Genomic DNA, 24,028 nt, shown 5'->3' with positions numbered 1-24,028 from the left:
GACAGGAGGATGGCTTGAGCCTCAGAGGTCGAGGTTCCAGTGAGCTGTGGTTGTGCCACTGCACTCTAGGCTGGGTGACAGAGTGAGACCTTGTCAAAAAAAAAAAAAAAAAATATATATATATGGATATACAATATCTATATAAAAGTATAGTAATATATTTTACATTTATATATATGTAGTGTTCCAAGTTGCCTTACTTTTTTTCTACTCCTTTCAGAAAATAATTGTCTTCTGTTTATCATCCTCTAAATTGCTTTTTATTCTAATATTCAATTTATGGCATAAATGCACTAGATTTTAAACTAGGCAGATTTTACTGGTTAGTACCAAGAAAAGAAAAAGAAAAATGGTATTTCCTTTAATTTGAGAAAAAGGTATTCGTTTTGCTAATTAATAGAGAACTTGCTTACTTACCATTTCTAAAGTCCTACTATAACATTAAAAGCATCCTATGATCAAAAAGACCTAAAAATGCCCTAATAACTGAAAAACAACATGAAGTATACACAGGCTACTGGAGAATTTCTTTTTTTTTTTTTTTTTTTTTGATATGGAGTCTCGCTCTGTCGCCCAGGCTGGAGTGCAGTGGCGCGATCTCGGCTCACTGCAAGCTCCGCCTCCCGGGTTTACGCCATTCTCCTGCCTCAGCCTCCCGAGTAGCTGGGACTACAGGTGCCCGCCATGTCGCCCGGCTAATTTTTTGTACTTTTTAGTAGAGACGGGGTTTCACCGTGTTAGCCAGGATGGTCTCAATCTCCTGACCTCGTGATCCACCCGTCTCGGCCTCCCAAAGTGCTGGGATTACAGGCTTGAGCCACCGCGCCCGGCTGGAGAATTTCTTTAACTAGGGTTCAGAACCAAAACTGTCCCAATAATGCCCAGTGTAATATTTATTAAGGCAATTACCTACTTTTTTAATATTCTAGAAATACAAAAATAACATTATTCACCTATTTTCTTGAGTTTTAGTTTTGGAGACAGAATTTGAAAAGAGAAAAAGGGATTTAATTTATAATGGATAATTCATTTTCTTTTTAATCTATCTTCAAGAACTTATCACATAGTCTTGTACTTTATTGGAAGGCCATTTTAATGTTAACTAGTAGAGTTCACTCAAAGGGCAGAACAGAAGAAACCATTGGCAAACTGACGCTCCCATTTAGGCTGGTATTTTCAAGTTTAATTAATTGAAGGTAAACGTATTTTTCTTTTAAAAATCAGTATGAATTTTAAAGAAATAAACTTTTCACAAGTATTACATTTCAAATGAATGAAGAAAAGTTACTTAAATTCTTTAAACTTCAGTTTATCAGTAAAATGATCACATTAGACTAGATCACAGTGGTTGTTGACCAATTTTTTTGTTATGAAATCCTCTGAGAATATGGTGAAAATTATGGACATTCTCCCCAGTAAAAACACATGTATACAAAATATGACTGTAATTTTAGGGGATTCACAGAATCTCTGAAATCCATCTAAGGATTCCCAGGTAAAAAGGGCACTAGTTTATATTTCAGGTCTTTTGTAGCTTTAAATTATGGTTTCAAGAAATAAGGCAAAAGCCTTTAAACAAAAGGAAGTCAGTCTTGAGAATAAAAGTGAAAACGCAGACACAACTCATTAGTTTACTCATTGCTGTTGAAGACATTAGCTAAGAAAGGCTGAACACCTTACTTATATACAGATGTGTTAATCTGACAAAATAATTCATACCAGAGATATTAGAGGTTAGGCAAAATCAGATTCTTACATAAACCCAGGATATTTCTGGACATGAAAATGTGTGACATTCACAGCTTTCAAATGACAGTAAATTGTCTTCCTCATCCCAACTCCACCATCACCACCAGCTCCAATTCCTTCCTTCTTGGAGTAAGGAAATAATATTATATACTGAAAGCTATATTTGAGATCTTTCAGGTGACTGTTTTGGGGGAGGGGCAATATTTTCAGATTCTGACATTTCTTATTTAAAAATAATTATTGGATCACACATACACACACAAAAACTTACCTGTAGTTCTTGTTCTCTGAAGGAAATGCAGTAATTGAAAACATCCCCACACTCTTGGGTACATTCTCCTAAGCGTGAATGGATTTGGAATGCGCCATAGCTTAACTTTGGAACTGCTAAATTAAGCCACTCTGCATTGGCAGTTGGCATCCACCTGCCTACATAAATAATAATGTAAACCTGTCACCTAGAGTCATGCACCTTCTGAAGGAAAAGTATTCTCTGGAGGGAGAGGGAAGTGGTGCAATGACTGTCTTTCGAGACAAATAGTCTCTTCTGTAGCGCTTAAGGAGGGTAGAGCCACACTACTAAGGAGGTGATTGTATGCTTCAAAAATAGTACTAAAATTAATACATTAAAAATGTTAAAGAATGAAAACGGAAAGATGTTCCTCTGTAAAAGAAGCTCTTAGGAGACCAACTGCTGAACTGGTCAGGATCCAACGGTCAACACCAGAGCAAAGAATTACAAGTACTTAAATACTTGTAACAAAGTAGGCCTAATCCTGGCATTCAGTAGCCTTGTATTTTGTGTTAATGCTTGACTACCAGAGATTTATGTGACAGATGCAATGGAAACCAATGGTAGGAAAATACCTTGAAATGGCCAAAACCCTGAAAACTGCTATGGTTACTGCCAAGGGAGAATTAGTTTTCAAGAGAAATGATAGCAGCAATGTGCTGTTAGATAATCTACATTTTATAAATTCAAGTAATCAAATTATAAAATTTCATAAACCTTACACGTTAATGTAATAATTTAGCTTTAAAATGTTTAAAGATGTATGGACTAAATCCTTGTCATTTGACCCCTCTTCTGTCTTAAACGTACTAGATCATTAGGAAGAAATGGGCTACAGATATTTTCTAGTTTATAGGCTGATTTTTGGAGGGTTATTAAAATCCTGTGCAGAGGAAGACATGCTCTATTTTCTAGTCCTCCAAGATCAGGCAGCCTGATGATGTCTTCTTCTCAAGTTAAACCAGAGAAGGGTTGTCAGATAAAATACAGGACACCCAGTCAAATTTGAATTTCGAATAAGCAGTAACTTTTTTGGTAAAAGTTTGCCCCAAATATAGTATGGGACATAATTACACTAAGCCATTATTTGTTATTTACTTGAAATTCAAATTACACTGGACATCCTGTTTTGTTTTTTTCCTTCTGCTAAATTTGGAAACTCTAAACAAGGGGAGTTCGCAGGGTCATCCAGTGGATTTTAGCATGTATGAGGCTAAAATGAGAATTCCACTCATTGTCTAGATCTGAACTGTGGAATATGGTAACTACTAGCCACGTGTGGCTATTGAGCACTTGAACTGTGGACTGTGGCTAGTCCAACATAAGATGTGCTATGGGTATAAAATACACAGACTTTGAATGCTGACTATGAAAAAAATCTCATAAAACATTCTATTAATTATATGTTGAAATAATATTTTTGTGTCTATTGGGTGAAATAAAATGTAATGAAAACTAATTTTGCCTCTATTTTCTTAAATGGCCATTAAGAATTTAAAATTACATATACGGCTTCTATTTATGGCTCGAATTATCTTTGTACCATATAGTGCTGGTCCAGATACCTCCAAAGGCTAGAATTTCTTTGTTGTCCCATCTCTAAAAAAAATTATTGGTAAACACATGAGACTGCTTCTCTCACCTCCCTCTAGCTATCAGAGTAGGTAAAGAGCATGATCATGCCAGGGGAACAAAATTTCTAATAGGGAATAGCATGAACTGGCCAGGAACACTTCAAAAACAAAAACAAAATGTGGCATACTGATACCGATGAAAGACAAATCAGAAACCTGATCTTTGACAAATCATCCTTACCTGATTAAAAAAAAGAAATAAACTCTAATATGGGTATGTGTATATGTACACATGTAAATCAAATCTTCTCCCAGATACTAGTTTCAATGGAAGAAACCCTCAGTACCATTATTTTGGCTTTTCCCTCCTACACATGATCAAAATCATAGAATAATAGTTGATTTTCTCACCTACTATGAATTGAGATGGATAAGTTATTAATAAGAATTATTAGGAAACGATCTTATTTTTGATACTGTAGCTACAGAGGGCAAGCTCTCATAGATTTCATAGGTCCCCATTTTATTTATACATCCTACAAAGAAGTATGTTTGGGGAGATTACAAGTATTTTAGTTAGAATAAATCTTTAGTTTGGTTAAGAAATAATAACCTGTTTAGTTATTTCTATAACCCACCTTATAATTTTCATTAGGTTGGAGATTTAATTCAAAGTGTTTTCTCAACTGGCTAAAAGATGTAACACATTTGTCCATTCTATTCTATGCTGTTATAAAGGCTAAGATATTTAGCATACTCTTGCAAATAAAAATTCAAAAAAAACTGTACATATATATATATAGGTTATCTCTATACACCCAATAATCTATATTTCTTTTCTAATAAAACCTACATGATAATCTGTTTTGAAGATTTAAATCTTTTAAGTTTACCTGCAGTCATAATAACCAAGACTAGTTCTAACTCCTCAATCGTTTACACACAAAAAAAGTAAATTGGTTCTCAAGGTTTTTCAAAAAGGTCCAGTTTGTATTTTTTCCTCATTCTTACAGCAAACACACAAGTATTTTTTCTCTTTAATATCTTTCATTATACAGATATAGGAAGAACAACGGTTTTGAAAAGACAAAAAAATTATCCTGCATCAGAGGCAGAGTTGCTAGACAAAAATCAGCAGATTGCTCCCCAATTTAATGGTCCATAAGTTGTTCACATTTTGTAGAACTAAAGTCTTCAGGATCACTTTAAGAGCTTTAAGAAAAGATGAATGAAATGAAATGGACATATTTAATTTCTTCATCAGTACTTTAAGTCCTCATTGTTAATACTACAGAATACTGGGAATTATAATCTAAAATGTTTTACTAGACATTTAGTCTCTTGTTATTCAAAGTATTCTTGTCTAAGACTGACCTAATGCTAGTATTAATGACATTTTTGAAATCAGCATGCTTCTGTTCTTCCCCATAGTCAATTAATGATATCCAAATGACATTTTAATTTAAGACTGGTCATTTTGAGAGACATCTATAGATTATATAAGTGAACAATAAGGTTTTCTGATGTTAGAATTTGGAAGTAAAGCAGACATTAATTTGTTTATCCTTCATAAGGTTTCCCTAATAGAACCAACATATTTATTCTTCATTTCCTGAAGACAGGAAGAAGTTGTAAGATGAAAAAGAAATTGCCAATTTTAAGTAATTTTTTAAAGTTTTAAGTAATCTTTTTCAATTAAGATCTGACATAAAAAATTTTATGATTACATACCTTTTAAAGATTAGATGGCCTTTGCTTCCACACTTTCTGAAGTGTAATACAGAATAAAGATAAGATACAGCTTCAAAAAGATCATGAAAAGTAATTCTTTAAAGCTGGTTCTATCAACTGAAACTATTATGTCACTAGAGGGCCTAAATGGTGTCATTGTTTCAAAATTCCTAATCCATATCTCAAGACATACAAAAAAATTCTTGATTAACCCCAGCAGTTATTAACTGAATATAAAGGCAGACTAAACTAGAAACAGGTTTTATTATGACTGGGATTTTTTTTTTTTTTTAAAGTAAAACAAAACAAAAATATCATACCTCCCCAGGGCATGCTTCACTTCTAAATAACGAAAAGCACCTCTTGATGAATGTGTGATGTCCTACCCACGGGTAGCTGTCTGGGCCTCCCTTCTGTGAGAATATCTGAAGGTCTCACACCCTTGATGGAGCATTCCAAAACCAGTCTTAGGTTAGGAGCTTGGGCCCACGAGTGCGCACTTACTACACAGTGCTTACCTTTAGAGAACAAGGTGGCTGACACAAACTGATCAAGTTCTCACACCCCACACCTCCAAGAACACTGAAAAAGATCTGCAGATCTTTCTTGGTGCAGGAGGGACCTCTTTATATTCCTCTTGTGGTGGAAGTTTAAGGTTGTCCTGAGGGAGGAGAGAAGAGTAAAAGATTATACTGAGATCATACTATTTGGATCAAGCTTATCTTTCCATATTACAAAATGAAGTTGTGAGAACAGAAATTAGAGGAAATCATGAGTATGCTTAAAATCACATTCTCTTCATTCACAAAAACTATCTCCTCTAAATACTGCATGTTTCAAAAATTACTCCTTAGACCCAAAACCTTAAGTGACTAGTTCAACGTCTACCCCCATCACTGGGAAGTTGAGAAGTTGAAAAAAATACAGAAAAACTGTAGGCTGCCAAATGATCATAGTTATAAATTCCGTTTAAAAATATATATATAGCTAAACTCATTAAAAAGCAATGAGTTAGAGCCAGCGGAAATTCTGTCCTCCCTACTGTATTTCCAAGATAATGGCATATGCTATTTCCTAACAACTAACAGAAAAGTAGTCCTTTGAATTGTGTTAAATGCCACAGAATCAATAAATTACTATAATCAATAAATAAATTTAGTATGAATCAACAGTAGAATCAATCTACTAGAATATAAAACTCCATGAGGAAAGGAAGTTTGGCTTTGTTTTTTGACACACTGATTATCTATAGTACCTTAAATAGGTCCTGGTACATAGTAAGCATTTAAAAAAATTTTGATTATTAAGAAGAATATTAACCAATCATTCAATATTCTTAAGGTGAAACTTACATAAAAAAATGAAACAAAAGCCTACAAATGTTCTGAGGAGCTTGAAAATATGTTATACAAAATAATACTAATATAAATGTTTAATTATATATTAAATAACTGTTAGGAATATAATATTTTAAAATGCCATATCCTAAAATATGAATGAGAAAATACTATAAATAAATTATTATAATCCAAACTCCTTGAAAGGAATGGAATGCTTTAAGATCAGGAAATCATACAGAGTACTTTAAAATATATTATTAAATACCAAGTATCAGAAGAAGAAGAATAATACAGATGAAAAGTAATATACCTTCTTAATGCTTTAGTATTAACAGTTTTTGTCCAGAGTGTAGAGCAATATAAATCAAGTGATAAAATGGTTGTCTATAGATATAATTCTGCCTAAGTAAATCATTACCATAATATTAAATTGAAATCAGAAGATGCCATTCTATAAGTATGATTTTCTGACGTATTTTAATATGTACATTTTGTCTGACTGCAATAAACAGAATCTTATTCGTTTTCCTTTAACTTAAACTATTATTAAAAACACAGAGACTTACTTCCTTTAAATGTTTTCCAACTGTTTCCAAATCTGATAAATTGGGGAGAAAAAGAAGAAACACTGGTAGGGTGTGGTGGCTCATACCTGTAATTCCAGCACTTTGAGAGGTCGAGGCGGGTGGATTACAAGGTCAGGAGTTCAAGACCAGCCTGGGCAACATGGTGAAACCTCATCTCTACTAAACATACAAAAATTAGCTGGGCATGGCGGCAAGCACCTGTAATCCCAGCTACTTGGGAGGCTAAGGCAGGAGAATTGTTTGAACCCAGGAGGCGGAGGTTGCAGTCAGCCAAGATTGTGCCACTGCATTCCAGCCTGGGTGACAGAGCAAGACTCCATCTCAAAAAAAAAAAAAGAAGAAGAAATGCTAAAATCAACATCAGATTAATAGTACTGATAAAGGACTGAATGTGTATACTTTTAAAAATCTAATATGTAAGGCCAATAGAATCAGAAGAAACAGCTATTTATAAAGTACTTGATTCTATTTGACCCCAAAATCTGAAAATGTAGAATTAAAACTCAAAACATACTGGACAATGTGTATGGTGCATTTCATTTCAGAGTAGAAGATATCATTTGCTGTATGGTCAAAACCACAGTAAGAAAACAGGTAGTAAACTTGGGATGTATGTCCACCCTTCATCACTAAAATAATGCTTTAATGGACAGATTATGCTTTGATTACAGGCAGTAAAAACCTTTCCACATTTCACACATAATTCAATTTTATATCTTATCTCGGGGAATCAGGTTTAAATGTGAAAAAAAGAGATTTAAAACAAAACTTTAGGCTAAAGAAATAAGTGTACACAAAAACTCACTTAATTTAAAAACAATTTTCCTACTTTCAACATCCTGTAAGCCTCTGAACTAACTCTGGGGGGAAGGGGTGAAAACGGTTACCAAGTACGAAGTGCAGATAATATGACAAAAAGAGCTAAAACGGGGTAAAGGCCAACACAAAGTTGGAAATCCTACTGAAAGGAAAAGACTGCTAGCTGGTTGAATCTCCAAAGCCAACAAGGGTGAAAAGGGAAAACAAGCTCCCAAGACAGAGGAACTGACTAGAAACTTACTCATGCTGTGGATAACGGATCCCTTGCCTCATTTCCACCTCAGAGGATGAAGTCTAAGTTTACCACATTCAGAGATTTCATGCTGAATTTTTAATTTCACCTGCAAATAGAGACTACTAAGCCATACTAACATCTCACTTTAAGTTCCCTACAAAACTTCCCTGAGCAATCCACTTTCCTTCTTTAATGCTGGCCAATGTTTCTCATGCAATCTGTAGTGAAGGACTATTTTCTCCCCAATTGGGGACCCATGTTCATGGACTACCATCATGACTATACTCAGCTCACTCAACATAAAACTCTCCAGGCAAATGAGTTAAAACTACTGGCCTGCACTTCAACCAGGGAGACAGATGATACGTCTGAATGACAGAAATATGACATGACTATAAGAGTTTCTAAACCAATACAGAAATTGAGAGTAAGCATTTAGTCACGGATTGATGAACAAACCAGCACCAGTTCCTAGCCCATTCTTCAAGGAGCAATGGTGTAGGCCAGGCACAGTGGCTCAAGCCTGTAATCCCAGCACTTTGGGTGGCCAAGGCAAGTGAATCACTTGAACTCAGGAATTCCAGACCAGCCTGGGAAACATGGAGAAACCCTGTCTCTACTAAAAGTACAAAAATTAGTCAGGAGTGGTGGAACATGCCTGTAATTCCAGCTACCTGGGTAGCTGAGGCAGGACAATCACTTGAATACAGGAGGTGGTAAGTCTGCAGTGAGCTGAAACAACGCTACTGCACTCCAGCCTGGGCGACAGAGTGAAACTCTATCTTAAAAAAAAAAAAAAAAAAACCACTAATCTAGGTTACAGTAGTAGGATCTTATGATACTCTTCCTTTATACTTTTTATTGAATCCAATTTCCAGTTTTAATTCTCGCGGGCCCTTAGAAACTACTCACTAATAAACTATCAGTGACTTATTCCAGTATATTCCTTTTACCAGTTCTTTCTACAACACTGTACAAGAAAATTTTTGGCAATGGTATAATTGTTCTATAGCTTCACTGTTCGAAAAGGTAAACATTAAGCATATATGACTACTGCCCATTTGGAATGTGACTGGTGTGACTAAGGTACTGAATTTTTAATTTTACCTAAACAGATATAAATTTAAATTGCACATCAGGCTGGTGGCTACCATACTGAACAGTACCAGTGCAGTGCTAAAGTGTTACATTATTGTCATGTAACCTTTTAAAAATTTAGCATTTTAAGAAAAACACCTATTTCCTTCAATTCTAACAGAAATATTTTAATTGTGACTATCACTTTCCATATGTACATTTAGTTATGTACATACTTGTAATCATGGCATATAAATTTACTATTTTATTTTCACTTATACCAAACATTTCTCCTTATTTCTGGAACTACACTATCTAAACTTGTGGCCACTAGTCCCATTTATCTATTTAAATTTAAGTAATTAACATTAAATTAAAAATTCAGTTTCTCAGTTGCCTTAGCCACATTTTAAGGGCTCAGTAGCCACATGTGGCAAATGGCTACCATACTGGACAGTGCAATCATAGAATATTTCTATCACCACAAAGCTCTCCTGAACAATGTTGTTCTATAGTCTCCAAAAATAATCATTTAAATGTAATATTTTATGTTGCTGTGCTATAATTAGTCTTTAAGCTGGGAATTTTCTATATATATATATATATACACATATATATGAGAGATTGATAATTAGTGTAGTATTTTCTAATATGTTATTATGATATTTCTAAACATTATTGTGACTCTCAGCATGTATTCCTGCATTATTTCCCAAAAGGGTCTGTTAGCACTGCTTACTTGCAAATATTAGATTTCTCTTTTTAAAAATTGATGTCCTTTAATACAATGAAAAAAACCCATATTTATTTATTATTCATATGTCTTTATTTTCATATTCTTAATCTGTCACATTCATTTCTCATTTATGTTTCAGAATCTTGATATCTAAACTTGCATATTTACAATAATATATAACTTATAGCCATTATCACTTTCCCTATAATTTTTAATGTAGTTTCCACAATTTTCTATTATCCTTTTAATCATAATATTTTGGTCCAACACAAATTTTTAATATTCAAGTATCTTCTGGGTGAGTTCTACTAATTCTTCAAATATGAGATGTAAAGGTATTCTCTCTGCTACCTTTTCTAACTCCTATGGATGATTTTTGTCTAATTAGTTTTGAGGTGTATCACTGAATAGTACTATCCAACACCACTGAACAAATATCCTTTAAGTGCCGCTCTCTTAGGAAAGAATATTCTGTCATACATTTAGTTATTGTGTATGTTAACAGATGGGACAAATTTTATATTCCTAATAGTCCTCCAGTAATCTATGTTTTACAAAATGAAAACAAGCTGATTTTTTCAGTATTCCTCTTAAGAAAACAGTTGTATTAATTCAGGGAAGTATGAGTAGAAGAAAAGAATGAACGTAGATAGCATGTTCTACTCAAAAATTAAGAAAATAATTTGCTGGTCTATCACCTATTCAGGATTTCTTAACTCACAAAATGTTAAATGTTTCAAACTAGTAAAGGGGCTGGTTTCACATACGTATTGACATTGGCAGAAACCAAGGTGGCATGCAAGCAGAAGCAGAGAAACTGAGGTCTGAGTCAGCCACAGGGATTTGCATAAGTCATGGGATGCAGGCCATGTCTCTCCACTCTCACTGGCCATGAAGTCAGGCTTCAAATGAAATTTACACCTCTTTTTTTTTTTTTTTTTTTTGAGACAGAGTCTCACTGTCGCCCAGTCTGGAGTACAGTGGCACAATCTCATCTCACTGCAACCCCTGCCACCTGGGGTCAAGTGACTCTTCTGTCTCAGCCTCCTGAGTAGCTGAAACTACAGGCGTGCACCACCTACACCCAGCTAATTTCTCTATTTTTAGTAGAGAGAGGGTTTTACCATGTTGGCCAGGCTGGTCTTGAACTCCTGATCTCAATGATCTGACCTCCTTGGCCTCCCAAAGTGCTGGGATTACAAGCGTGAGCCACTGGGCCCAGCCAGAAAATTTATACTTAAATCTCCAAAGGACAGAGAGGTCTCTTCTGGTATCTGGGTAACACACCTATTCTTGCATCATTGTCACGGTTTTAGACACTCTTGCTTTAAAACTTTCTGATTATTTAGTAGGACAAGACTTCTCATTACAGAATCACTATAAAATAAATCACTAGAAATTTGGAAGTTAGAGATTCAACCCAAAAATCTGTAAATTACTTTTAGTCAAATAATTTGCCAATATTCTTGATTTAGAAACAGTTTCTCTCCTTTTATTTGAATCTTAAAATTGTTTCAAATACACTGGATGTTAACTTATTTTCCAAAGATCTAATATCTCCCTCAAATGTATTGCTAGATATTACATCTTGTTTGTTGCAATTCTGAATGGGATATTTACCCAGAATGATTTTCACATGATATAAAGATACAGTATATTTGGTACTTTATTAAATTTTTATTATTTAATAAATGATTTTAGAGCTGACTACTGTAGATTTTTCTAGGTAATCGTGTCATCTACAAATGAAATATTTTAGTTTTATTTATTTTTCAGATTTTGTTCATTACAAGTATTAAATAAAAATGGGGTTAGTGATGATGGGTGGACAAATTAGTTAACAAAAATGGTGATTGTTTTGTTCCTGAATTTAAGTTTATTGCCATTCATTCTACAGCTTTGGTTAGATGATACTATTCAGCTTGTTGATTTAATGAAGTATCATGTTCTTTGAAGCTCAACTCATCACTCACAGTTAGTTCATCACAAAATAATGTATTTGACCAAATAAAACTGGGAAAAGGTCTCCAACTCCTATAGGACCAACACTGTATATATGTTAACTACATAAAATTATCCTAATACTGACAATTTTCATTAAAATAAAATAAGAAATATCTTTATTCTGTGAAAGTCCTCAGAGTCACATGTAAAATGGGTACTCAAGGTGCTATGTGGTCCCTGTAGTATCTCAAGTTACCTTTGGAATATTACACTAGGTATTTAACAGATGATAATTAAGACATCAGGCTTCTTTCCAGTATACATTGTTTCAGGTATATCAAAAAGGTGTAATTTATGAAGGAAATTTCTTCTTATAGAAGAATTTCCACTAATAAATGTGTAAGGGGTGGCAGATTTAAAAATTCATTCTCTTGCAAACCCTAATGACAGAATTGATTCAAAGAACAGTCAGCAACTTTTCCCACAGGAGAAAAGATTGGTAGAAAACTCTCAATAGAGAGATTGGGCTGGCACCACTGCCCTGCCCAATTTTAGCATTCATAGAAGTATGACAAGCAGACATATGCTCCTTGATGTGATGCAGTATAAAGAAACAGTTCCATGTGTGAAGTATTCCTGCACGCCTTCCATCCTCAACACCTAAACCAAAGTTGAACCTGAAACTAATTAAGTCTTTCAAGCCAACTTTTAATTCACAGGAAATTCAGAGGCTACAGGAATAAGTTAGAAGCCAACACAGAAATCCAGAATGGAGGATATTCTACAGGATAGTTTACCCAGTTTCGTCATTAACACATGAAAGGGAAAAGGGGAGGGAAGGAGGAAGGAGGGGGTTTGGGAGTGAGTGAGGTAGACAAATGGTGGGAAAGAAAAGACCTTTTAATTATACAGCAGTCCTAACAAACAAATGCTATACAGATCTTGGTTGGATTCTGAAAGAACAATCTAAACGTAAAAATGACATTTTTCAGTCAAAAGCAGAGAAATCGAATACAGAGAGAATATGAGGTGGTTAGTAGTTATTGTTAATTTTGTTGGATGTGATAAAGGTATTGTGGTTATATAAGAAAAATTCCTTCTTTTAAAGAAATGCAAATGAAAGAACGTAGGAGTGAAAAGACTTGAAGTCTGGGATCTACTTTAAAAATAGTTGAGGAAAAAGAAGACAGTAGATGAAGCAGATGTGGCAAAATTTTGCTGATTGTTAACTCTAGGCCATGGGGTTTATTACACTAGTCTCTCTTAAGTGTATATCTGAAATTTTTTACACTAAAGTTTTTGTTTTTTTGTTTAATTCAAGCCTTCGGAACATCATCTATTAAGCCAGATATATTCTAGTACAAGTAAAAACGGAATTACCTACCCTACTACATAACGAACATTCACAACCAATACAAAGCAAGGATGCAAAAGATATGACAGACTGCCCTGTGTGTGACTGGCACAGATTCACCCATGCTTTAAAAGATTCATCTTAAAATTAAATTTGACTTGCACATACTATTGCTGTGTGTGTGTAGAAAGAATATATATATATGTGTGTATATATATGTGTGTATGTGTGTATATACATATATATGGGGGGAGAATTTGTTAAGTTTCAGTCCAACAATACTTTAGGAAAGAGAATATCAGAAAATGAAATAATTTGTACCCTCAAAACAAACAAACAAAAGAGATGACAGTTTATGGGGTACACTGAACCAATACAAAGAAGGTTATTTTATGTTGATACCTTCCTACCTCCATTTCTCAACAAAAGCATGCTGCTTTCTGATTTTATTAGAGCATATTACTTGGGTATGCATTCTCACAAATTATCTCATGATTCAAATGAGTCCTTCTGTAACTAACTGATACTCTCTTCTCTAACTAACTGATACTCCCTTCTCTAAAAGAGACCAACTGGTCTCAGCTACATAATAGGAGTGTAAACTGTTACAGCCTCACTGTGCTAAAGATAAAATAATGGGGTATTTTATACTTAGTAGGTACTCAGGTATTTAAGTAAATGATAGGTATATACATCAACAGAGATATTTGGATTTATATGCTCCTCTTAAAAATGTAAATGCATTTCTACTGGGTAAAGTACATGGCAGAAATACATTTGAACTAGAAAGACTTTCTTATACCCCTTATGTACCTACCACCTGCATATCCACCACTGTTCTAGTGGTTATCATGTATCCCCTCTTATACAAAGTAGGTTACAGAGTAAGATGGGACTGTCTATTTGTCACCTTATTTTCACAACAATTAGGTTATTTTCGTTGGTCCTTGACTTTACTTTTACCGAGTTAATGATTACTTAATGATATGTAAGATTTTTTTCCCCAATACACCACAGTAAGCAAATCCTCCCAGAAAAAAAAAAGTTTTTCTTTATGCTAATTGAATTTTCTTATAAACTTCAGTCTTCTTTCATATCATTGCATGTTAATATTTAATATTATATATTTAACATTATACAATCATATCCTTTTCCTAAAAATGTTTGCATTCAAACCCCTTGCAAATATTTTAACATTTAAAATACAGTAATTCAAAACAGAGGTATTCTTAAATCTTCTACTAAGCCTATAAAGGGCATCTATTTTAGCTCTCATTTTTTATCTGAAAAATTATTCTAATTATGACTATGTTAGCATCTAGTAGTTCAATAATCACAGCAACTAACTTCTGATGAGTATGTATGTATGCATGTATGAGTATATACATATACATTTTTTACTCAATGTTCACTTGATGCTAAACCTATCAGAGCATAGACCTCCACGACACTAATACACAAACTGGATAATACAGTGGTGCTTCAATGTGCAGATCACAAATACTCCTCTGCCTTTTGAGGAGTAGTGATTCAGTGAGAACATCTGGTAAAGCAGACGTGTGTATACATACATCAATATATATGTATTATCCATATATCATATAATGTATACATATATTTATATTATCTATCTATTCATAATATATACATAGTATATATATGTATAATATATGTATCGTGCTTGTTTCAGTTCCTTTCCCTTAAAATGCTAGTCTGCTGTTTAATGAATTGGTAAATTATTCTGAGAACTCATGACACTATTTCAAGAACTAGAAATGCCCTCTAGTGTTGCCAACAGCAGTTTGTAATGACTGCTGTCATTATTTAAAATTCATTTATAAAAAGTTAATTCAAAGGTAAAAAAATTATTTAGTAAATGATGAAACTTTATTTAAAAAAGGAATTTTAATCAACAAGAAAATGTCTGAAAATGAGGCACACTAAAGGAATTTCATGTTTCCCTTGTGAAGTTAAAAAACATTACACTTGACATTAATGAAAAGATCACAGAATGATGCAGAAACACTAGATAATTTATGTGGGACTATCTGAGAAGCCTTGAAATAGTACATGTAAAACTCAATTTGAAGGCATTATACAAAATAATTTTTAGAACAGAATTATTTTACTCAGTAAATTTGGAAATTAAAACAACCCTAATGAATTCCTCTCATTTCAATTTGGAAAAGGAATATTGGATGGCCATGTGTGTATACACACGACATACATAATAAGGGTACTGAGATGCTAAGATGGCCTCATAATTTTTACAGGTTCGTATATCTAAGATAACTCTGTTTATTAGTGGCATAGCAGGAACTAGGTCTCGGATTTTGTGCTTTAAGTATTCTTTACATGGCTCTTGTCTCCCTAGGGCCTAAGTAGAATGACAGCATAATTCTTTTAGGCTACCACGACACTATATTAATAGCTAGTGGTTTTCAATAGACAACTGTTGACTGGTTACATTATAACTAATTGTGGTCATGGGAAACCATACTTGTATTGAAATAATTTTCTCTCATTCAGCATCTTAAAACGAAAACAAAAATGTCTGCATTGCAAAAAAAAAAAAAAAAAAAAAGGCACTAAGTTATAAAGTATCTCTAGATGGCATCTCTAGAAAGCCTTTGAGTGACTGCTGAAGTTCAGCTAAAGAGGTCCCAAAGCTTAGGTGAGAATTTCACAGACTTTTTTTTGTTTGTTTAGCAGTAATAATAAAAGCTCTTTACATACCACTCTGAAATATATATTGTATGTATTTTAAGCACCATCTGCAATTATTTCAGTTGGCACAACTTTATGAATGAAGTAGGATATTTTCAAGATGAAGAAATTATCATTATTGTTATTATTAACTAAAACAACATTTGGAGCCCTTTCTATGCACTTTCCATATGCTAGATACTCTTTTAGCATTTTTATATATCAAATAATATATTTTTTTCACAAGATATATACTCTTATTATCCCAATTTTACAGGTAAGGAAACTGAAGCACAGTAGAGTTATGCAGCTTTCCGAAGATTGCAAAGCTGGTAAGTGTCAGAGTTAACACTCACACCCAACCAGTATGACTCTGGAGCCCAACTTCTTAACTACTACAACTTGGTAGTTTTAAATGTAAAACTGCTTCATATAATTGTCTTAAATGACATTTATAATGTATATAATATTCATGACAGGCATTATGTGTTTGTTCTGCTCATATTCACGTTTCTTGGTATCTCAGAAACTTGCAGATCTTTCCACAGCAGTTTCTCATTTTAAATAAGCTATACAAATAATAAGACTTTTTCAGTCTCTACTAACTGTAAAGAAGGTCAGTCTAATTTTGACATAAAAATGAACAACCTCATTTCATGAGGAATATGAACGGATTAAAATTAATATACTACAGATCAATTTCAAGATATCCTTAAGAAAGGATTGCTTTGTTTTTATAATATCATAAGCCACTATACTTTATTGTAATTACTTGCTTAATGTCTATGTTCCCTGCAAGACCTATGGAATCACATCAGTCTTATTTATGACTATGCCATGCCTAGTGCAATGACTGACATATAGCAGGTTGCTGGTAAGAATGTATTGAATGAATAAATGTGATTTGCTATTCTATCTGTTAAATTTACTTAAAATTTACTAAAAATTTACTTAAAAAATAATGATCTCACTATAAATAGCAGCTCAATATTTTTAGTAATACCTATTTCACAAAAAGTTTTATATATTTATAGTTATCAATACCATGATTTTACAAGATGTGACATAAATTTCCTTCAAATAATCCTTGTGACTTATATCAGCAGGAACTCCTTCTTTGTAACTTCTTTATAACTTCTGCCAAATTTTTAAGAATGGATGTAGAAAGACACCCCATTTTATTTTCTACATTTAAGAGGTTCTTTCTCATATTGAACTAAAACATTATTTTCCTTTCCATATCTTTAAACAGTAACTTTTATTTAAATTTTTCTCAAACTTCCAATTCATTTCTTCTAACACCATTGTAATTCACAACTCCTTTCTTCTGACAGTAGAAACTCCCAAATTCAAAACAAAAGGCATTATACTCCAACATACACAGCCAATCAGACATTGATTATTTCCTATACTGAGAAGTTATATAGTTAAAAACTGACGACTATTGGTAGAATTTTGTTTTAGAAAGAAGTTATTTCAAATTCATTTCAATAAAAGAAATGCTATGTATCATCCTCCATCTGCAATATTTACATAATTATGTGTTTTAAATATCTTTTTGTGGCTAAATACCAAATTCTTCACTGGGCATCATAAGCCCATCAAAGCCACTTAAACAGAACCAAAAAGAGCTGTCAAAGAAAAATGAGTATCACGTACATTCCAAGGCACATTACCCAGGAAGAAGTATTTCTTCAAGACACTCTTTCTGGAAGGTATGGGAAGGACATCTTTCTCCTAGCACTGACAAGGGGGACTGCCTAGTTCTCTAAGTTGAGACCTTCAAATCAGAATACTTGAACTCAGGTTGGTGACTTTGAGTATATCCAGAAAAAAGCTAAATTTGTAAGTCACTGCAGAGATGAAGCGTAAACATTCAGATATCCAAATGCTCTTTGGATTTTATTTTCCAAAACGTAATCGACATGTATGCTTCTGCGTGTGTGTATGTGAAAAACATAAATGTTACATTCCCTTCTTTAAAAAAGAGATAAAGTTGACTTGATTAAGGAAAATGGTATACTACCTTTAAAAATGCCTGCACGTAACAATTTTAAGTTCAGTTGAGGAAATCAGTGTCCCTCTTCAGGGCATTCCTTCTTGAAATCCTGTAAGAACTCTCCCATAAGTGAAATTCTCACATAAGAATGCTGCTTTGACAGGGCTTTGTTGTAAATTCTTAAGAAATCTAAGAAAATAGAATAGCAGCATAAAAATGTATTTCTCTATGGTTAGAATTTAGTCTTTCTGATGCCTAGCTTAGCAGATACTAATAGAATTAACTTTAAAAGTTGGAAAGCAAGTTATCAATTCACTCTAATAAATAAATGTGTAGGTTCTATGCTTTATTTATACACTAACTTTATTGTTCCTACCCTTGTAGAAACTTATGCCATTTCACAGTATTGGTTCCAGTTGTGGTGTGTAATTATACCTACACTGTAATTACCATTGGCACCGGAAGTTCCGTAACAATTAGGGAATATCTGTTTTTAACCCCACTATTTTATTCTCAGCATCTACCTAAATGGATGACACATAGTAGACAGGCTATACAAATATGAATTACTAGACAGATGGACTAAAATATGAATGTTGCCATCTCAAGTACTTAGTTCACTGTAAACATTGGAATGATTACATAATGACAGATGCTGTGCTGGGTGCTTGTCACAAGAGCTCTTCCTGATATGTTTGTTATTAAGCTCTAGAAAGCAGCTAAGAACATGGCCAGAGTCAATTAACATAATTTTGACATCTCTAATTGGGCATGAAAAATTACTCCAACTATGTCAATCGCAAAAATCACACATTTGACAATAGAATGGTTAAAAGAATTATAATCTATTATTAACATGCTAATCTTCATCAGTTATCATCTTGTTATCACAAAACTACTATGTCCATGGACACGCTGGAATAATCTCAGATAAACAACAATCTTAAAGATTTCAAACTTGCTAAGATCCTACCTCCATTCTTGTCCAAAGTTAACGTGACTAATCATGGATCTGATTGGACACAGACGTCCAAAAAAAGGGATATGCAGGAATCAAATATATTCAGGAGAAAAATATAAATTTAAGGTCATTTGAAGCATATGAAAATGTAACCAAATTTAGAAATTATTTTCTTAGTGGGAGTATGTGTAAGGCAGGAGAGAGATGTCTGATTTTATCACCAAAATTTGATTCTGTACCATATTATGAACAGCTACTCCACTTTGTTTTGGGTATACAGTATAAATGTCTAATCTTACAAATTTAATGGTTTCCACCAAAGTATAGCAGCAATTATACATTTTTAAAGAATTAATGTTAAACTAAATGGATTTTGTCATATATTATACTTTTTTCTTTCCTATTTTACAATGAAAGTAAAAAACAAAACGGTATTCAACATACTACTGCAAAACTTATGTCTACTTTAAGAAGCACTTATGAAACTGAACAGAAAAACTCAGTTTAGTATAAATTTTTTAAAAGTTAAACTTTAGTCAAGCAATATTTGTAATACACTATCTTAAATAACTACAATAAAACTACAAAAATTGAATTTTTAAACCAGACATGAACTATGTAATTGATTTTCCATACTTTTATACTATTTATCAACATTAAGTATGTAAAATCTCTTATCTATAAAACCATTCTTTGCATATATTTTATTAAAATATAAGTGACAGACATACAAAATTCAAACACTTGTCATTATGTCCTAGATTTTAAAAGTTCTAAAATTTTATTTCAAATATAATAAATTGATAGGCTTTACACACACACACACACAATTTAAATGAAAACTCTTACCATTGACTTCCTTTTGATAGTCACTCCATTAGTCTTTCTTGATAGTGCTTTCCTATATCAAGCAGACAGTAGCCAAATCACAAAATGACATTTGGATGATCATGTCTTCAGATGGGAGTTTTCGGCCAACTGCCAGTTGAGAATTTAAACTGAAAACTAAATTACCCAAACTTTATTAAGTTGTTCCCACACCCACCAACTGATAACAGCAATAATTCTAAACTGGAAAATAAGGTGAATATGATTTACCTCCTGTTCAAACAGTCCTAATATTATATTTGAGAAGACATGCTATATTAAAAGAATCCCATAAAATTCTAGTATCTTCTGAAAATGCTTTTAAGAAAATTTCAATCCCTCACCAAAAAGTTACCCCAATTATCCTATAACCCAAATTAATACATGACAAAGATGGTATTAGATGACATAATAAACTATGGAGTCACAAACCTAGGTTCTGTCAAGCACTGCCTTCACCTAAAAGCTAACTGTAATGTCTGGAAACACTCTGACAGTATCATCTATATTTATATTTATTAAATCATCAACTAATTGTAATACTACATACTACAAGAAGTTAGAGGTTACACTTTAGTGTAACCCTGCCTGATCATGATACTTTTTGTATTGGGAAGACAAAATTTATGGTTACCAACTTCTAATTACAGTACAAAAATGACTCAGCTCCTTTTCTGTTCCAATTTAGACTCTTTTTCTCTTGATTCTTATGGCTACTCTTCATAGGGCCTGTCAATTATATATGATTTTTGACCATAGGCTTTATGATTATTGGGTTGTACAGTCTGTTTTGATCATTCTTAAATATTAGACACATTAAATTATTCCCAAATGTTAAGATATATCTCAGTGCCCTAACATAATCTGTGCTCAGCTATAAGTTGGCTCATTTCAATAGTTATTATTGACAATTCAAGTCTTTAGCAAAAATACCATCAAATAAAGCTAAACTGAAAACACGAAGGAAAGAAAAACATGTCCTTATCTTCCTTAAAAATTGTTCCTGAATTTTAACTATAAAAGATCCAAAATTAAATGTACATAACTAGACAGCTATGTAAGACTTAGCTGAGTTATAAACATTACACACACCTCAAATTCTCATATATTCTATGTGTAATCCTTCTCTCTTTCACATACATGTGCATGTGTGCATATGTGCATGCATATCTATCCAACCTATTCCTGATGTTTACCTATCAATAACCCGATACCTAGGCGTTATATAAGATAATATAAAGTGAATAATTGGCTTATGATTAAGAAAAATGGACTTCAGAAACAAAGCCTAGAGCTTAAACTGTTATGTCTTTGAGTTAATAACACCAACCCCTAGTTAGATATACTAGAAACAGCATTAGTCTATTCACTCCAATAATATAAATCCAAAATTCTCAATAGCAATAATTCTAGTTCTGAATAAACTATTCAGAGACTAACAAAGTTCTTTCCTGGGTGCTATGAGATATAAAGGAAAGGAGCTTATAACCTAAAAACATGATGGGGGAGAGTGAGTGGTACATAAAGACACAGAAATGGATAGATTTCCAAGAAAGAAGCAAGCACATTGGGGCAGTTTAATAGTTTGAATAGGTTTATCACATGTGGAACTGATCTGAGAAGACTTTATAACAAGAAGCATTTTTAAAGCAGAAAATACATAACTACGTTTTTCTTATTTAGCCTAATGAAACCCACAAAGCAAACTGTAATACGGAATACAGCTATGGAAGTATTCATGTCCTCACTCTGGAAGAAGACCAAAGGTAAATTCCTTAGTCAAATGAAATTACAGAACATAGAGATATCTCCTCCATCAACCCCACACCCCCAAAAATCAGGCTTTCAGTATTGCAGAAACAATTCTAAATCGTTCATTTCAACTCTTCCCAATGATTCCAATCATAATGGCTGTAATTTAATTTTAAATCAGTAGACATAATGAAAAGTCACTATCAGATTACAAAATCATGAATTAAAAACCACAGAATGATCCTCTTGGTGTGAGTAACACTGCTGATAACACATCTACACAAGAAAGCTGGTTTCATATTCCAGCAGATGATGATCATGAAGTGACTTGTGTTTTTATATAATCTTAACTATATTCTACTCATCCATTATAAGAGTCTTACAATTTGGCCAGGCATGGAGGCTTATGCCTATAATCCCAACAGTTTGTGAGGTCACGGTGGGGAAGACGGCTTGAAACCAGGAGTTCAGACAAGCCTTGGCAACAAAGCAAGACCCAGTCTCTACAAAAAAAATTTTTAAAACAGTCTTGGAATTTAACACCACACACAATTTTACAAATAAAGAAACAGGTCCAGTCACGTGACATTATTTACCCAAAGTCACACAACTAGCTGGCAGCAAAATTAAGACCTCTGAAGAACCACAGATGCTCCTTTTACTATAATTAAAGAAAGAAACAGTTATACCTTAGAAAGAGATATAATTTTATTAGGAAAATTTCAACTTTTTAACCTACATACTCAGTTTCAAACATTCAGCACGTTAGCTCCAGAAATTGCAAAAAATCAATTCATAAAGTTAGGGAAGGAAAGTTGTATGATTAATTTAAATTTTATACTTCTCTATTTATACTATTAGCTTTAAGACACACTCAGCGTTATACCCAATTCTTCAGACTAAGAATATGAGTTTTAAAAATATGCAAAATTTTAATCAAAACTCTCTCTAAAAAAGATAATGCCCTAGAATGTTCCATGGCATCACATCTATTTTTCTTTCACATCCTGGCACCCTTTTTCACTGGATTGGGTAACAAAGTAAGCCTGCCACATGGATAGCAGTAGAAACAGTCTTATCTTGACTGCCTCAGGTGACATAACTCATCCCAACTCTATATAAATGAGCAGCAAGAGAAGTTCAGGAAATTTGTAAACAGGAAATATAAAAAGAAATATCTGCAAATCATACATTTAACAAGGGGTTAATATCTAAAATATTTAAGTAACTCAAACAACTCAATAACAAAATAACAAATCGCCCAATTTTTAAAAATGAGCAAAGAACCTGAACAGACATTTCTCAGAAGACACGTGAGTAGCCAACTGGTGCAAGAAAAAATGCTCAGCATCACTAATTACTAGAGAATTACAAATTAAAACCACAATGCAATATTACTTTACACCTGTTACAGTAGCTTTTATTAAAAAGATGAAAGGTAAATGTTGGACAGGGTGTGGAGAAAAGATAACTCTTATACAGTACATTGTTGGTGGGAATGCAAATTAGTTCAGCCATTATGGAAAATAGTATGGAAGTTTCCCCAAAAAAACTAAAATAGAACTACTGTATGATCCAGTGATCCCAACTCTGGTTATATATCCAAAGGAACTGGCGTCAATATGTCAAAGGGATATCTGTACTCCTATGTTCATTGTTGCATTATTTACAATAGCCAGGATATGGAAACACCTAAGAGTGTATCAATGGATGAATCAAGAAAATGGGGTATCTAAACACAACAGAATACTATTCAGCATTTAAAAAGGGGAAAATTTTGTCATTTGCAACAACATGGATGAATCTGGAGGATATTATGCTAAGTGAAGTAAGTCAGGCAGAGAAAGACAAATACCATACGATCTCACTTATATGTAGAATCTAATAAGGTTAAATTCATAGAATTCTGTAGGGAATAGAACAATGGTTACCAGAGGCTAGGGTAGGAGGGTGGTGGGGGAAGTTGATCGGGGGTACAAAGTTTCAGGCAGAATAAGTTTGAGATCTATTGCGTAGCAAGTTGACAAGAGTCAATAATAATGTATTAAGTATTTCAAAATAATAAAGTAAATTTCAAATGTCTCACTATAAAATACTACAGGTGAGGTGACAGATATGTTAATTAGCATAAGCACATCACATTGTATACATATATCAAAACATCACAGTGTACCCCATGAATGTATGCAATTATGATTGGTCAATCAAAAATATTAATTTTACAAGAAAAATAAACAGGAGATTAAAAAAAGAAATAGTTGAAACACTTTAGATTTAGTTGTAAAGATATGTCCTCCACTAACAC

The 24,028-nt window shown here is 33.2% G+C and overlaps 1 protein-coding gene across 4 annotated transcripts in view; it reads right to left on the bottom strand.

Moving 5' to 3' along the window:
* Positions 1-24,028, bottom strand: part of ZEB1 (zinc finger E-box binding homeobox 1) — a 188,280-nt gene that overhangs the window by 116,972 nt on the left and 47,280 nt on the right. Inside the window, exons 3-5 of one of the 4 annotated variants that reach the window (XM_011952941.1) lie at positions 19,954-20,109; positions 18,171-18,332; positions 5,865-6,007 (exon numbers count right to left, since the gene is read on the bottom strand). The exons of the other annotated variants lie outside the window; for them this stretch is intronic. The gene's annotated coding sequence lies outside the window, so the exon portion shown is untranslated. The remainder of the gene's footprint in view (positions 1-5,864; positions 6,008-18,170; positions 18,333-19,953; positions 20,110-24,028) is intronic. 4 annotated transcript variants of the gene reach the window in all.

This window comes from Colobus angolensis, unplaced genomic scaffold (assembly GCF_000951035.1).
Source record: "Colobus angolensis palliatus isolate OR3802 unplaced genomic scaffold, Cang.pa_1.0 Scaffold352, whole genome shotgun sequence".
In the NCBI taxonomy this organism is placed as follows: domain Eukaryota; kingdom Metazoa; phylum Chordata; class Mammalia; order Primates; family Cercopithecidae; genus Colobus; species Colobus angolensis.
Note: the sequence above shows the minus strand (reverse complement) of the source record. Positions and strands in the feature narration are given on the sequence as shown.